The 18117-nt window shown below is 41.4% G+C and overlaps 1 protein-coding gene across 1 annotated transcript in view; it reads right to left on the reverse strand.

Annotated features, from left to right (window-relative positions):
- Positions 1 to 17808, reverse strand: part of TTLL7 (tubulin tyrosine ligase like 7) — a 142064-nt gene extending 124256 nt beyond the window's left edge. Inside the window, exon 1 of the mRNA XM_070405461.1 lies at positions 17644 to 17808. The gene's annotated coding sequence lies outside the window, so the exon portion shown is untranslated. The remainder of the gene's footprint in view (positions 1 to 17643) is intronic.
- Positions 17809 to 18117: the final 309 nt, after the last annotated feature.

An 18117-nucleotide genomic window follows, 5' to 3' on the forward strand; every position in this document is an offset into this window, starting at 1 on the left:
AAATAAGAAGCTAAACAAAACTGGCTGTCAGTCAGCCCCGGACCGCAACATTGTATTGATGTTTTCAGCAGCGAGGCCTCAGAGCTAAAGCTGGCCCAGAATAAAAAAAAAAAAAAAAGAAAACAAGGAGCGGTTGGAAGCTTTTAGTCAACTGCCAGCCGGAAAACAGCCCTCAGCCCCTCACCCAGCCTGGCCAGGCACCCCAGTGGGGACCCCCACCCTGATCCGGGACACCCTTCAGGGCAAACCAGCCGGCCCCCACCCGTGCACCAGGCCTCTATCCTATATAGTAAAAGGGTAATATGCCTCCCTGCACCGGGATCAGCGTGACAGGGGGCAGCGCCCAAACCCCCTGATCAGCCCTGCTCTGTGCCTGATAGGGGGGAGCTCCCCAATACCCCGATTGCCCTGCGGCTCTGGGTTTGACAGGGTGCAGCGCACCAACCCCCTGATCGGCCCTGCTCTGTGTGTGACAGGGTGCGGTGCCCCAACCCCCTGCCCCCACGGGCCCTGCTCTGTGTGTGACAGGGTAGAGCCATAACCTCTCCATCGGCCCTGCCCTGAGTGTGACAGTGGTGGTGCCCCAACCCCCTGATCGGCCCTGCTCTGTGGGTGATAGAGGGTGGCGCCCCAACCCCCCTCCACGGGCCTTGCTCTGTGTGTGACAGGGTAGAGCCATAACCTCCCCATTGGCCCTGCCCCGAGTGTGACAGGGTGCAGTGCCCCAACACCCTGATCTTCCCTAATCTGTGTGTGACAGGGGGCAGTGCCCCAAACCCCTGATTGGCCCTGCTCTGTGAGTGACAGGGAGCAGCGCCCCAACCCCCTGATTGGCCCTGCTCTGTGAGTGACAGGGGGCAGCGCCCCAACCCCCTGATCAGCCCTGCTCTGTGAGTGACAGGGAGCAGCGCCCCAACCCGCTGATCGGCCCTGCTCTGTGAGTGACAGGGGGCAGCGTCCCAACCCCCTGATTGGCCCTGCTCTGTGCGTGACAGGGGGTGGCGCCGCAACCTCCCCATTGACCCTGCCTTGAGTGTAACAAGGGGCGGTGCCCCAACCCCCCAATCAGTCTACCCTGAAAGTGACTGAGGGTGGCATTGCAACCTCCCGATCCGCCCTGCTCTGTGCATGACGGGGTGGTGCCCCAACTCCCCAATCGGCCCTGCTCTGAGCATGACCAGGGGCTGCACTTAGGGATTGGGCCTGCCCTCTGCCACCCGGGAGCAGGCCTAAGCCAGCAGGTCGTTACCTCCCGAAGGGTCCCAGACTGTAAGAGGGCACAGGCCGGGCTAGGGGACCCCCTCCTCTCCCCGAGTGCACAAATTTTTGTGCACCGGGCCTCTAGTTCTATATAATAAAAGGCTAATATGCAAATAGACTGAACAGTGGAACAACCAAACAACCGAACAACCAAACAACCAGTCGCTATGATGTGTGCTGACCACCAGGGGGTGCGTGAGAAACATGGCGGGCATAGGCAGCAGGCAGCAGAGCGCGGGACATGGTGGGCATCAGCTGCGGCAGGATGGTGGAGCAGGTGAGTGGGGGTGCCAGACCAAGGTGGGGTGCCGGTCACTGTCATTGGGGTGAGCCTCTGGTGGTTACTGAAAATTTTTTGCTCCCACGCACCACAGTCCCACCTGGTGTTCACACCTGCTGCCGACACCCAGCGCCGGCTCCAATCGCTCGGTGCCATCAATGGGTGCGAGCAGCAGCTACCGGCCCTGATCACCCCTCAGGGTTTCTCCACTTCCCACTGCTCCTGAGGGGCGATCAGGGCAGCAGCCACCACTCACAGCTGCTGACGATGCCGGCCACACTCACACCCGCTGCTGGCGACAACCCCAATCACTCCACGCCGTCAGCGGGTGCGAACGGGGCCAGCGCCGTCAGTGCATGGGAGCGGTGGCAGGAGCAGGGCTGCCAGCAGACAGGGGTCTGGGGCCACAGTGGGAGGGGCCAGGCAGGGCATGGAGGATGGGCCGAGACCCGCCCCTGTGCCCACCACAGCCTTGCAGCCACAATTCCTTTCAAGGTGCACGAATTCGTGCACTGGGCCCCTAGTAATCTTATAAAGGAAGGAGGAAAGGAGAAAAGAAGGAAGGCAGGAAGAAAGGGAGGCAGGGAGGGAGGGAGGGAAGGAGGGAGGGAGGGAGGATTCTTAATCACCCTCTAGAATGGCATACTGAAGACCTTACATATTATAGAGAAGAAATACTCTTGGCCAAAAATCAAACATTCATCTAGTTTTCCTGTTGTAAACTACTCATCTCAACCATGACAGTAAGACTAATAAATTAGCAACAAAAATCTAATATTTAAATATCTTTATAACTGATTTTTGTAACTCATTTTTAAAGAATCAGTTTAAGTCAAAATTATACCAGAAGGCATTCCAATAAAGCAAAAGGTGTTTTGGTATTTAGAGAAGGAGATGTAAACATGAATTATCGTTATATTATTATTATAGCATTTAATACTATATATTAGTAATTATTGACTAATAATTATAATAATATACTATGTTATTTTTATATATTATAAATAAATGAGCATTGATTTAAATCTGGAAACTCTAATCTGGCAGAGATGAAAATAGAAATTTCTGATATGAAAGATATTTAGCTATGTTATTATCAAATTAGTTGCATATAATTTCAAAACAGTTATGGGGGCTAGGATATAAACTTGACTCTAATTCAATCATTATTTGAACACATATTAAAAGTACCCAACTGACTCCAAACCTAAGACCATGAACATTGCACTGACAGTTTGGACAGGAAATATCTGGACCCTTCTTTTTCTTGTGAGCACTCAAAACAGAGAGGAGACCATATTCTGTTTTCAGGGAATAAAACCATGTAGTGCCCCTTAAAATCTTAGGTAAGAAAACTATATGTATGAAGGAATTGAAAAGGTATGTAGAACCCTCCTTCTTTGAGACACTGTAACATCCATTCCTGGATTAAGCCAAGCTCATCAGAGAGCTGTATACCTGGGCCACACCACATTGCTGGTCACAGCCACCCTGCAGAACTGACTTAAGAAGATGAATAGTTATTTATTGAGAACATAGTGTGTTCTTTACCTACATCTCAATGCTCTCAAGGTAAATATTCTGCTTATGTTAGGAAAGAAAAGAATCAGATCTTGAGAGGTTATTTCCTCCAAAGACACAGAGCTACACCATAGGCCTATATTGAAGGACATTATAAAAATTATCCCAACAAATCCTGTTGAATTTCACAGTAACAAAGTTGAGGACATTTTGCATCACGCTATAAGGAATCCACTTTAAAAAAAACAATAGCAGAAATTTCACTCTGAATTCTATATAGGAACAACTTTGTTCCTCTTAGGCAATTGGTTTGTTTTTTCTCATGAGCTTTTCCATTAATCATTAAGCTTTTTGTGTTTCCCTCTTTGCCTGGAAGATAGAAAACTCAGTATTGAATGTGGGACTAGTTCTAATAAAGATAGACAATTTCAGGAGGTAGGGGTTGTAAGTTAATGTCAATGTTTTCCCTATCTCACTTCATCTTTTTTTCTCACTGATATAATCAGATTCTTTTCCATCTCAATTTGCACGTTCATACTATTACAAACTACTAAGTGCTGAGGAAAAGTATAAAAGAAAAGCCACTTACAATAATCAAAATAAAAGGACAGTAATTCAAGTATTTCTTGAACTATCTTAGAGTCAAACCTTAATAAAACATTCTAAATTACTTCATCCTTGCATAAGTCATCACTGAGTTAATATTGTTATTCTTTTTATTATAATTTATAACTTAAAATATAGTTATATGTCCATATATGGCATTTGTTAGAATGGGAATAATTTGAGGGATTTTATTAGGTAAAGATTACATTGTGAAGTTCTATTGGTATATTTACCATACTTATTCTAAGACAGAAAGAACATATCAGTGAGCCAATATGGAGGAAGTATTGTTGGAGAAAGGAAAGGAGCACATGGAGCAACTTAGTTAATCCAATGTCAAGTGTGAGATGCACATGCCCTTGCCTTTGACGTCACTTTTCTCCTTGCCATGGTTGTCTTAGTAGTGATTCTCAAACTTTTTGGTGTTAGAACTCTTTGTGGTTTTTAAATTTTGTTCAGTTTTGGCTTTATGGGTTATACCTATCAATATTTACCCTATTAGAATCTAAAACTGATAAATATTTAAGATCCTTATTGGTTCATTTTAAAATAAAAATAATAGCTCTAGCTGGTTTGGCTCAGTGGATAGAGCATCACCCTGAGGACTGAAGGGTCCCAGGTAGATTCAGGTCAAGGGCACATACCTGGATTGTGGGCTCCATTCTCAGTGAGGGGCATGCAGGAGGCAGCTGATCCATGATTCTTTCTGGTTATTGATGTTTCTATCTCTCTCTCTCCCTCTCTCTTCCTCTGTGAAATCAATAAAATATACTTTTAAAAGATTAAAAATAATAAAAACATTATGTTAACAAAAACATACTTTATTAAAAATAACTACATATTTTTAAAAAGGAATGAGTGGCATTGTTTTGTACTTTATCAAATTTCCTTAATATCTTGCCTTAGAAAGGTTCTCAGATCTGCTTCTTCATTCATTCTGATAAATTATTTTTGACTGAAGTATATTTTTAAAATTTGGCCTCACAGATATATGTAGTTGTAAAAAATGAATATTTTGATAGCTTTCTCTGGTAATTATAGATATCTGAATTTGATACAACACCAAAACTCAACAATGATAGTTTCTTGGAACAACATGATGCCAGTAGTACTCTAACAACCAAAACCAAATGTAAAAACATAACAAAAAAGATACTAAAAACCAATAACTCTCATGAATATAAATGCAAAAATCTTTAGCAAATTAAATGCAACAATGTATGTGATCATACACACACACACACACACACACACACACACACACACACACACTAGAGGCCCAGTGCACAAAATTCGTGCACTCAGGGGTGTCCCTCAGCCAGGTCTCACAGTCCGGGAGCCCTTGGTGGATGTCAGTAGGACATCCTTAGTGCTGCCACGGAGGCGGGAGAGGCTCCCGCCACCACTGCTGCGCTCACCAGCCATGTGTCCAGCTTCCGACTGAGCAGTGCTGCCCCTGTGGGAGCACAGTGACCACCAGGGGGCAACTTCTGTGTTGAACATCTGCCCCCTGGTGGTCAGTGTGCATCATAGCAACTGGTCATTCCACTGTTTGGTCAATTTGCATATTAGCCTTTTATTATATAGGATGATCAGATGGGATTTATTCCATGTGTGCAAGGCTGATTCCCTATTAAAAAATGTATCAATGCACAATGTGCTAATAAAAAATCACCTAACCATATCAACTAATGCATAAAAAGCATTTAATGTAATTTGCCATCCATTCAAGATAAAAAGTATCAGTGCAGTAGGAAGAGAGGGAAAACCTCATCAACCTAACAAAGAATATCTACAAAAAACCTGCAGCTAGCATCATACTTAACAGTAAAACACAGAATAATTTTCTTCTTCTAAGACTGTAAACAAGGCAAGGATGTCCACTCTCACCATTCTTGTTTGGCACAATACTATAAGTTCTAGCTATTGCTATAAGGCAAGAAAAATTAAAGAAAATTTTCAGATGACATTATTGTCTGTGTTTTTTAGAAAAACACAGACTTTAGAAAAGCTAAAAGTATCTATAATCTTTGATCCAAAATGTGAGTTCGGTAAGGTTTCAGGATACAACATCAACACACAAAAACTAATTGTACGTCTATATAATGATAACAAAGAAATGGAAACATAAATTTAAAATGCAATATCATTTACAGTTGCTCAAAAGAAAATGAAATATAAGATACCTATAATGAAAATTATAAAAATGATGATAAAAGAAATCAAGGAAGACCTAAATACCTGGAGAAATATACCATCTTCACAGATTGGAAGAATCAACATAGCAAAGAAGTTAAGTCTCTCTAAATTGATAAGTAGGTTTAAAATAATCCCTATTAACACAAAGTTAAATTATAGTAACAAAATTCTACAGTGAAAATTTTAAAAAATAGGCCTTGCCCAAAAAAATAAGTCAATCAAAATTAAGTTGAATTTGTTAAAGTAATTACAGCATCCTATATAATAAAGAGGTTATATGCTAATTAGACTGAACAGAAGTACAGCCATCTGGACGACCTTCCGGATGAAGCCGGGGCTGCAAGGGTTGAGGCAGCTGGGGCTGCAAGGGCTGGGCTGTGGCAGCCGCAGTTATAAGGGCCTAGCTCCTTGCATGAATTTCGTGCATTGGGCCTCTAGTTCATTATAATTACACTAGTGTCCTGGTGCACAGATTTGTACACATTGAAAGGAAATTAGAAGAAATATTTTAATATCGCTACTCACCCTTTCTCTATAATAGAAGTGTCAACCAACTTCACAATCGACAATGACAATGACAGATCGAAACACACGCATGTGATTGGTGCCAGCAAGAGCTTTATATGTATCATGCATGTGCGAGTCAACTTAGCCTTTTATATCTATTACAATAAAAGGATAATATGCTAATTAGACCAGACAGCTGACATCCTTCCAGACGTCCTTCCAAACAAAGCCATGGCACGGCACCTGCAAGGGCTGAGGGCAGGCAGCCGTGGTGGCCGGCAGCGGCAGCAGCAGCAGTGGCAGGGTGATGGGGGCGGAGCCTTCCACTGATTGGCCCGGTTGCCTCCTGAAGAGGGAGGCCAGACTGTGGCTTAGGGAAGCGGGCCTAAGCCATCTTTAGGACATCTCCTGAGGGCTCCCAGACTGTGAAAGGGGGCAGGCCGGGCTGAGGGATCCCCTCTCCAGTGCATTAATTTTCGTGCACTGGGACTCTGGTATATAGATAAATTTGCTTAATTAGACCTACTTTCTGATTTAGCTAAACTTTTTCCAGCCCAGTGAAGCACCCCAACTTCTCTTTCAGGTAATTGTCAGCAACACAGTAGTAAATATCAACTCAAAGCAGATTATTATTGTAGATCACGCAGGGAGAACAAAGGGTAAAATATTTAACTGTAGCAGTGTTTGACTATATTCTGCACAGTGAGAAAAGCTGGTCATTTTCAAGTTCCAGCATTTCTTCTTTTCAGTCAGGTCAAGTTTCTAAACTTTCTAAATCTCCATTTTCTCGCTAATGAAAAGAAAATCTGATTCTACCTATTCTCCTATCTACCTACTCCAGGACTTCTGTGAAGATCAAATGAGATGAGGCAAAGGAAAACGCTTCACAAACATTTGGTTAAACTATAAAATGTTTGCACCTGGCTGCAAAGCAAGTCGGTTCCTGGGCTGAAGAATCTCCAAAGAGGCTAGTCTCTACAGAGAAAGCTGAGTGTTGCTATGTGACATCATTACCCAGTGCCCACAGTGACCGTTTCTGGGCTGGGCTGGACTGTGGGCTGCATTTTGCGCCATGGGGTCTTGGCAGCATTGGCTGCGATTTGGTGGGTGTCACTCCAAGGTGGTGGCAAGTTCTGTGTCCCACTTGGGGGAAGCTGAGTGTTGGTTTGTCGGTGCCAGATCCACGGTGCCGTTTATTTTTAAATGACCAGTGCGCATCATGGCAGCTCCTGCTTTGAGCATCTGCCCCTGGTGATCAGTGGGCGTCATAGCAACCAATCGGGACGGATGGAAACTTAGCCTTTTATATATATAGATAGTCTCAAAAATAATCTTGTGGACTGAAAAGAACAAAAAAAAAGAGAATGAACACAACTTGAAACAATTCTGTGAATACATTTATTAGCTGCTAAAAAATTATGCTACATATGCAATAAATGCAAAAATAGACAAATGGGAAAATAACATTTTTTGTATATCAAAGGACACAATAGAATGAAAAGGCAATATATGGAATGGAAGAAAATCATATATCTGATAAGGGGTTAATATCCAGAATATATAAAAAAATGCCAACAATTCAACAAAAAAAATCACATAACCAGATGAAAAAATGGGCAAAGAACTTGAATAGACATTTCTCCAAAGATGATATACAAACAGCCAATAGGCGCTTGAAAAGATACTCAGCATTAGCAATCATCAGAGAAATACACATCAAAACCACAATGAGATATCACCTCACATCTATCAGGATGGCAACTATCAATCAACCAATCAATCAGTAAGTGATGGTGAGGCCAAAGAAATTGGAACCCTTGAGTATTGCTGGTGAAATGGTAAAACGGTACATACAATCACTATGGAAAACAGTATGGAGGTTTCCCAAATAATTAAAAATACAACTACCATATCATCCAATAATCCCACTTTGGGGTATATATGTCCAAAAGAATAGAAAGCAGGGTCTCAGAGAGATATTTGCACACCTATGTTCAGAGTGCACTATCCTCAATAGCGAAGAGGTGGAAGCAACCCAAATGTATAAGCAGATGAATGGAAAAACAAAATATGCTATATACACCCAATGCAATATTATTTAGCTTTAAAAAGGAATGAAATCATGTTATATGCTACAATACGGATGAACCATTAGGACATTAAGTGAAATGAAATAAACAAGTCACACACTAGCTGATTTGGCTCAGTGGATAAGAGCATCGGCCTGTGGACTGAAGGGTCCTGGATTCAATTCCAGTCAAGGGCACATGCCCGGGTTGTAGGCTTGATTCTCAGTGGGGGGTGTGCAGAAAGCAGCCTATCAATGATTCTCTCTCATTATTGATGTTTCTATCTTTCTCTCCCTCTTCCTTTCTCTCTCAAATAAATAAAAATATAATTTAAAAAAAAACGATCACAAAGACAAATACTATATCATTCTATTTATATGAGCTCTCTAAAGTAATCAAATTAATAGAGATAGAAAGCAGAATGGTCATGCCAGGGACTTGAGGGTTGGGGAAGGGAGAGTTATTGTTTAACAGATAAAAAGCTTCTGATTTGCAAAATCTGGAAGTTCTACAGGCCTGTTTCACAACAATGTGAATATATTTAATATTACGCTTAAAAATGGTTAACATTATAAATTTCATGTCATATTTCTTTATGGCCACAAAAAATTATATATTAAAAAATCTTACAAAATATTAACTGGAAGGAAAAGTTGCATTTGTGGAATGCCTACAAAATTCCAGAAATTACCCAAATAATTAAATAAGTCACAACATTTCTATACAACTTTGAAAGAAAAAGTCACCATGTTTTTCTTCCATAAAACATGATAATCATTTTCATATTACCAGAATATATAGTTATATCAAGGACAGAAAAATTCCTGGACTTTTATTAGGTAATTTTACTTGGGAATCTAAATCTCTATATTCATAGATATTTCTGAGTGTATGTGATTAATTTTGTTCCTAATGGAAGCTACAGTTTAGGAACTTCACTCCATGCTATATTTATTATTCTGGTTCCTTATGGATTCTAAAAACAAAATTCACAATTACACTCTCAAGCACATTATGGAAGTAAATATGCCATATTACATCTAATGAAGAACAGATTTAATTTTTAATTCTTAGTCAAGGATGAAAATAGCTCTTGACATATGTACCCAAGATAAATTTTTAAAAAGAGAAAATGCCTCCTATTCCAAAATGACAACCCTCCTAACATATGCAGCAGCAAACCTTTTTTACTACCAAAAATGCTCCTTTGGCACTGATTTTTGACAAGTGAAAAAGCTTTTCCACATAAATATAGTCTGCTTGAGTTTAAGAACTGATCCCTCCCTTCAAACTTTCCTTAATATTTAAAGAGTCTACTTTCCTTTCGTTTTTTGCAGAAAAGTACTAGAAATACCTTGTTTCGATTTTCCAAAAATAATGAGTTGAAATGTTTGTGTGGACTAAGGGGAAGCAGATGTGAACTAAAAGTAGGTGTCAGAGGTTAGGAAAAATTATTCAATAAATTCAACAAGCTATTTTTCTCTCAAATTCCCTTAAAGAAATAAAACCTTCAAAACTATCCAACAAACTAATAAAGGTTATCTTCTTGTTTACAAATAATAGTAAATACTAGCTTCTAGTATCAAAATTAGTTTCTGAAAGGTGCAGCTGTAGACCAATTTCTAACCCTACTGTGATTCTTCAGGTGAATCTTGCCTGTTTTCTTTTTCCCCTCTCACCTCCAGCTTCATTTTTCACACTGCTAAGATGGAGGGTAGAAATCATATCTGCCAATCTTTAGGATTCTAGATTAAGAGATGCTAAGTAATTAAATATTATAATCTTGGATGTCACCAAACCTAAAGCTAAATGAAAATGCCCCATCTGGTTTCATGTACAGTAAGCTGATTATGGAAAGTTTTCAATTCCTATATTTCCCCTCCACAGAGTAGCTAGCACTTATTTGTTGGGTAACTGCAGACTGACTGATTCTAAATATAAATTGAGACGTGTCCTAAAATTATTCTCCTGGTTTTTTTAGCAATCATTATGAATGTCACACATCCTTACACATTTTATTTATTAAGGACCTTGAAGAAATAGATTTTAAATAATAATGATGATAAAATTACACATGAAAATTTTCCTAATTCTAAAGGAAGATAGTACTACCTTAAATGAGTGGTATACGTAAGCAGCTCTAAAAATCTAAGCCAATAGAGAACGTTGCAATAGTTTGAAGCTGCTGCCTGAATTACTGCTGATCCGTCTTCCAAATCTACAAATGCTCAATTTACTTTTTAAAAAAATCTATTTGACTGCAAATACATTAATGGAGGAGAGAGGAGAATTTTTATAAAAGCAAGCAATCATCATCTTGTTAATTAGTTGTGGCATCAGTTCAGACTTTCAAAAATAGAGAGAGAAATGTTCAAAATAATCCTTGGTCAAAAAAATGTTTCAGCCGAAACCGGTTTGGCTCAGTGGATGGAGCATCGGCCTGCGGACTGAGGGGTCCCAGGTTCGATTCCGGTCAAGGGCATGTGCCTGGGTTGCGGGCACATCCCCAGTGGTGGATGTGCAGGAGGCAGCTGATCGGTGTTTCTCTCTCATCGATGTTTCTAGCTCTCTGTCTCTCTCCCTTCCTCTCTGTGGAAAATCAATAAAATATATTTTTAAAAAAAATGTTTCATTTAACACAGATAAGCAGAGGAACAAAAATAAGAAGTTTGAAAGCTTGGGTGCCACAACCAATTTAGAAAAATAAAAAAATGTGGGTAATTCGGCATACCCAGTGGACCAAGGATAGCATCCATTTGAAAAGGAAGGAGTTCGCAGAGACCTTTAGGGAAGCCCTGAAAGAGACCCAGTGACCACATGACCACCTACCTCTAAGCTTTCAAATGAGTCAAAGAAACATAGGCTAACCACCTGCTTGCAAATAAAAAATGAAAGAAAAAAGAGAAAAATATATTATCATTCACATTCCCAGAGGCTAAACAATCCCAACACCTTTGCTTTGCCAACTGTTTTATGTGCTATATGAGTACGTTAGCAAAGAAATGTCAGATGGGAAGTAGGAAGTAAGGGGTGGTGGAGAATAAATAGGCAAGCCTATTTAAATTTAAGTTTTTAACTTTCACTCAACCCTGGGGAAACTGTTGTCGAAGCCCAGTTCAACTCTCACAGATAATGCCTGAAAGGAATAGAAATAGATTTACCAACTTCTATAAGCTTAAGCAAACTCTTTTAAATAATAGTCCCAACTAAGTCCAGGACAAATTCTGCCCAAAATACTCTACTTACCTCAATATCCTGCTTTTACCAGAAATCACCTGAAAGGGGATCTCTTTTTGGGTTTATACTGTGATGCTTGTTTTCACTGCTCCCTTTAAGCTTTCCCAGGACTGATAGAATATTTTAAGAACCTGCCTCTCTGCTCTCTCCTTATGCCCTCAAGACACATTCATATCCCCTGGCTCCCCTTCTACCTAGCCTCACAGTTAATGGCCTCAGGGAGGGTGGGGGTGGGACCAGGAGGAAGCTCAGGTGGACTGCGGTTCTTTTTTTTTTTTAATGTATCTTTATTGATTTCAGAGAGGAAGGAAGAGGGGGAGAGAAAGAGAAACATCAATGATGAGAGAACCATTGATTGGCTGCCATTTGCAGGTCCCCTACTGGGGATTGAGCCAGCAACCTGCACACGTGTCCTGACCAGGAATCGAACCTCGACTTCCTGGTTCATAGGTCAACACTCAACCACTGAGCCACTGGCCTGCTGTTCTTAGAGGCCATCTCTGGCAATGTGCATGGGGAAGGGGCAGGGCCAGGGGTGGGCGTTGGGGGTGTTTTCATTGTCCACCACACTCTTGTACCTTGTAACCAGGGCTTCACAGCTGATAACTGGGAAATCACCTGTGTGCATTCTCCAAATTAGAGTGCAAGTGTGAATGCATAGGCTTTGCATTGGCAGGATACTAAAGCTAGAGACATGGGAATCTGAGACAGAGGAAGAATAGAACAAGCTGAAGTTTTAAAGAGATAGATATTTCAGGAAAGGGGCATTAAAGTCCACAAATACAACAATAGGACCAAAAAATAGTCTATCACATTTGACCCTTCTCTAGCTATAAACTCTTGGTCACTCTCACCAAACCTGTCCTCCAACTTTATTTACATCTTTTTCCCTCAGTGTCCCCAACTGCCTGCCTTTTTCCAAGTCCCCAGGATTTAACCTGTCTTTCTAGTCAAAAGAGGTGACCTGAAAGAGTGTAATATGAGGAGCCATTGAGAAGACTTCGAGTTATTATGGATATGCAAATACCCTATACTTAATATGCAAATGTTCCAAAGAGAACATACAGAATCCAGTAGAGTTTCAAAACTTGAATAAACATCATAAGAAAAAAAATTATTTTGCAACTATGTGTGGTGATAAATGTTAACTAGACGTATTGTGGTGATCATTTCACAATGTATACAAATATCAAATAATTATTTTGTACGCCTGACTCAGACAGCAAATCATAACAGACTAGATATATTAGAATTTAGCTTTTAATGAAAATTACTAAATGTGCCCTTTTAAGAGCCAGAGCTGCACTGGAATGTAGTCATGTCCTAGGGCCTGTGGGCCTGCCTTTATAGCAAATTTTTAGAAGGCATACTCTCTTAAGATAAGAGAAGAATGTAGCCTGTTAAGCATGAAATAGCTCTAGATTTTTTTTCTTTCTGCTCTTAAAATGATGTCACTAACTTGCAATCCCAAGATGTGTCACAGACTTTCTTTCTGTTAGAAACCGTCTAGCCATAGTCAGGTAGACCTGGATAGGATGCCACCAGGTGCTGAATAAATCAGATTGCGGAAGCTTTAATAAGAACTGACCAATCAACATAGCTCTCAACCCTGGACCCATTCCTCACAATCACTGGATCACTCATGAATTTTGCTCTATAAAACCTCTTGTCTGTAAACTTTCAAGGAGTTCAGGTTTTTGAGGACTAGCTTCCTGTTCTCCTGGGTGGCAACATTCATAATAAAACTAGAGGCCTGGTGCATGGCTTCGTCCAGGGCATGTCCAGCCCAACTCACCCAGTCCCGATCGGCCGGACCCCAGCAGCAAGCTAACCTACCGGTCAGAACATCTGCCCCCCTAGTGGTCAGTGCACATCATAGCAACTGGTAGAACGAACAGTTGGACACTTAGCATATTAGGCTTTTATTATATAGGACAGTCACTCTTTCTCCGGTGTCAGTTCTCATTGACCTACTGTGCACACAGGTGGCTACAGACATACTTTAGACGCACTCAGTTTCACACCTTAAACTACCATAATGTTATGTGTCCATTATATCTCAATTTTTAAAGAGGCAAATTAAGAAGTCAGACTTTTTTTTAATTTCTGAGACTTTATCTTAAGAACTATTTTGAAAATATAGAACTTATCAACAAAGGTGCTCATCACAATGTCATTTATTACTATCAATAATATACTAGTAGTGACCATGAGGAAAGATTAGAAAATTATGGTACATCGACCTCATGGAAAATAATGTAGGCATTTTAAATGTTCACTGTCCAATCAAAATTATGCATGGAACGCACATAAAATATTAAACAGTGGTTGTCTTTAGTTAGTAAGATTATAGTGATCTTTTTCCTACGTATATTCTTAAAATGTCCAAATTGTCCATAATTCTATAATAGAGAGGGGAAGCTTTTCAAAAGGCAAACTTACTTGGAAAAGTTTTACTTGCATAAAAAACTTTTTCTTGGTTTAATTGAAAACTAATCCTTTTATTATCAGTTTCCAGGAAATATACCATTTTCTGGAAGGACACCTGGAGCAAGGAATATGGAGAATGTGAGCAAAACCAGTCAAAGATAAATTTGGCCTGCTTAGAAACATACACTAGTGCCCTATGATGACCAGATAAGGAGCAGATTTCACTGTCTGATATTCAAGGTTCTTCATAACTCATCACAGTGTGTCTAAACCAGCGGTTCTCAACCTGTGGGTCGCGACCCCTTTGGGGGTCGAAAGACCCTTTCATAGGGGTCACCTAAGACCATCAGATAACACATATATAATTACATAGTTTTTGTGATTAATCACTATGCTTTAATTATGTTCAATTTGTAACAATGAAAATATATCCTGCATATCAGATATTTACATTACGATTCATAACAGTAGCAAAATTACAGTTATGAAGTAGCAACGAAAATAATTTTATGGTTGGGGGTCACCACAACATGAGGAACTGTATTAAAGGGTCGCAGCATTAGGAAGGTTGAGAACCACTGGTCTAAACAGTATATGTGTACTTCTCAGCTGAACCTCTTCTCTGGTTTTTTCTTTGACTATCAAAATCCTTCCCATCTCTCAGTTATTTAATTCACTTCCACCCATGGAGACTTCTGTGAACCTCTGATGATCCCAGCCTCTACTATTTCTCCTTCTTCTTAAGGTGTTGATATAGCACTTAAGTTTGTTGACCATCTTTTTTCTAGTATTATGGCAATTCTAATTATTTTATTGATTACTTGTATGTAAATAAATATCTTCCCAGTTAGATCTTAAGTTCCTTGAAGCCAAGAATTTAGATGGTCTGCAGAAGGTAGTCATTTGACAAATAAATACATAAGGAGAGCAGTTCTAAAGCCAAGTTGGTATTAAATTCACACTCTCAGTAATGGTATATAAATAAAATGTGTTGCTTCCATTTTAACGGATCCTGCTGACCTTCCACCGCTAGGACATACACCTTCCTTAAAAAAAAAAAATAGCAGTAGCACTTATTTTTGCTTACTCATTCATACCAATTCTGCTGTCCCTCTTTGGATTAACCAGATTGGACTACAAGATGTTTCACACCAAGGTTCAGGACACAGTCTACATCCATGTAAAGAACTAAAAGAAATGACCTCCTAGAAATCAAACTTAAGACTCATCACAAGACCCTACTTCTCTTATAGTCTTGTGTGAACAACAAATGTAAATTCATGACTCCATTTTATGGCCTTATTTAGGCAGTGGGCTTTAGTCTATCAATATCCCCCATTAAGTTAAAAAAGAATTCCCCGCCCTAACTGGTTTGGCTCAGTGGATAGAGCCATCAGCCTGCGGACTGAAGGGTCCCAGGTTCGATTCCGGTCAAGGGCATGTACCTTGGTTGCGGGCACATACCCAGTGGGTAGTGTGCAGGAGGCAGCTGATCGATGTTTCTCTCTCATTGATGTTTCTAACTCTCTATCCCTCTCCCCTCCTCTCTGTAAAAAGTCAATAAAATATATTTTTTAAAAAAGAATTATCCAATACAAATGGTTCGATACTTTAGAAATGATGAGCTAAGATGACTATGTTCCTCACTGCCATTAAATACTATTCCAGCACTTAGAGATAATGAGCATTTGTGCTATAGCAACCTGCCTCCTGAGACATTAACCAGAGTTGCATATATTAAGAGAAAACACATAAATCATAAATGAAAGCAAGTCAAATGACCAAGCAAGGGACACAGAAAAACGTAGCCACCATTATTTTTGTAGAAGGAACGCACAAGGTCTATATAATTGTTGACGCTGAAGGGCAGGCAAAAACAAATGAATTACACTATATAGAATTATATTTTGCTACAACACGTTTTTTTGTAAAATTCAATGCTTGTTCAGATCCCACCATTTATGACCTTGAATCTTCTCTATATTTCAGTTTCTTGGTCTAGAAAATGGAATTATCATGTTATACCAAATCACAGAACTGTAATGAATCAAAGAACATTATTAGTCTGGGTTTATCTGTCACCTTATAATGAGGTAACACACCACACAAAAACAATTCAGTCACACATCCTAAGAACTAGATAATTGTTCTTACTGCAAATGTTTTCCTAAAGTTTAAAAAGGAAAACGATACTCAGTTGTTGTTTTTTACTTTCCTGATTGATTTCTCCAACACTTGAGTGTCCACCAATATATCACATACTCCCTTTTGACATATGCTCCCTAAGAAAATAGGGGTTTTTCCAACATAGTTCAAAGTATATCTTACTTTCATATAAAACAGGGGTGGGGAACATCCAGCCCATAGGCCGTATAAGGCCCAAGAAATCATTTTTTCTGGCCCTGCCAAGACATTAGGAGTGAGTTAATTAAATGTTTGACCAGATATAGCAGGCTAACTTTTAAATTGATAATTTTGTATGGCCGGAGAATGACGTTATAAATATCCAAATGGCCCTTGGCAGATAAAAAGGTTCCCCACCCCATATAAAAGAACAATAATTCCACATATAGGAAGTTTACAGGTTGTTGTTGGTACTGTTTGAGGTCACTCCTATGAAAATTAATTCTGTTTGATAGACCGTACAGTATAGGTACACTTGGATAAACAACTTCTTAATACAGTGAAAGGCACATGGGCTTTAGAGTCATAAAGATCTGTATTCAAATTCCTGTTCTGTGACCTTGAGCACATAATCTAACTTTCCTGCTCCTCACTTTCCACATTTGGTTCTGGGTTGTTGTGATGATTTAATGAGACCATATATATATATATATATATATATATATATATATATATATATGCATAGACTCTGAAAGTATTATTTCCTGCTTTAAATTTTTTCCTCCTATGATGCCAGGGCCAATCAAACCACCCTGAATACAAGATAACTTAGATACAGCGACAATTTAGATATTAGGTACAGCATCTTTCTCACACATTAGCGGGGGGGGGGGGGGGGGGGGGGGGGGGGGCCGGGGGGAAGGAATGTGTTGTAAAATGAAGTGGATGATGGCATGAATTAGACATCCAAGGGGGCAAGAAGCAGAGAAACAGGTCTTCACAATGGCCCTAGACTTCACTCGCTTGTGTGAAAAAGACACTAATCTGACACACTTTGAAGTCTGCAGGGCAAACGCAAGGAGGTTTGTGCCAGGGTGTGGGGAAAGGATGGAATTTCAGAACAAGCCAGCCCGGAGCCTCCTGGTTCACCCCACCCGACCCTGCCCGCCCAGTCTTTCAACTGGAGCCTAGAAACAGCAATTGACCTCAACCCCATCGTCCCCCATTATGCCCGAACCTCTGGGCACCGATGGTGCTGAATCATTAGCACCCGCAGCAGCAGCGCCCTGTTCTGCGGCTCCCGCGAGGGCCAGGGTCCCCAGAGCAGTGACCTCCCCGGGTGGGGACCGAGACCTCCGGGTCCAGGGTACGCGGAAGGGGTCGGGGAGGATCGGGACACCAGGTACTCACCAGGGTGCGGAAAGCCCAGCCCAGGTCCTCGCCTCCCCCCGGCAGGCGGTCCCTCTGCGGTCCCGGTTTCGGCGGGCGGCCGCCCCAGCCGCCACCTGAGCTGGTCGTCCAGTGCTCGCCTCCGCCCGCCCACCGCCCGCGGCAGCCACGGCTCGGCTCGCGGACCCGGCGCTGGACCCGCAGCAGCTGGAGCTGCTGTCGCCACCGAAGGGGGAGGTGGCTGCCCACGGGCCAGACCATTCGCGGGCTGCGGCGGGGGGTGCGCGACTAGCGGAGCGGAGCTGGCACCCGGGGCGTGTCGGGGCGGCGACAGTGGGGAGCAACCCAGGACGAGACGAAGCCGCAGCACCCCCGGCCCCGGTAGGACTTGGGGGCCTGGGGACCCACAGAGGAGCAGCTGCTTTTCCGGGCTGTTTACTGAAGGCACCCCTCTCCTGGGTTGCCGTGGTCCCGCTCGGACTCCTCTAGAACCCC

This window comes from Myotis yumanensis, unplaced genomic scaffold (assembly GCF_028538775.1).
Source record: "Myotis yumanensis isolate MYYU_CA2020_CCGP unplaced genomic scaffold, mMyoYum1.0.hap1 SCAF_2, whole genome shotgun sequence".
In the NCBI taxonomy this organism is placed as follows: domain Eukaryota; kingdom Metazoa; phylum Chordata; class Mammalia; order Chiroptera; family Vespertilionidae; genus Myotis; species Myotis yumanensis.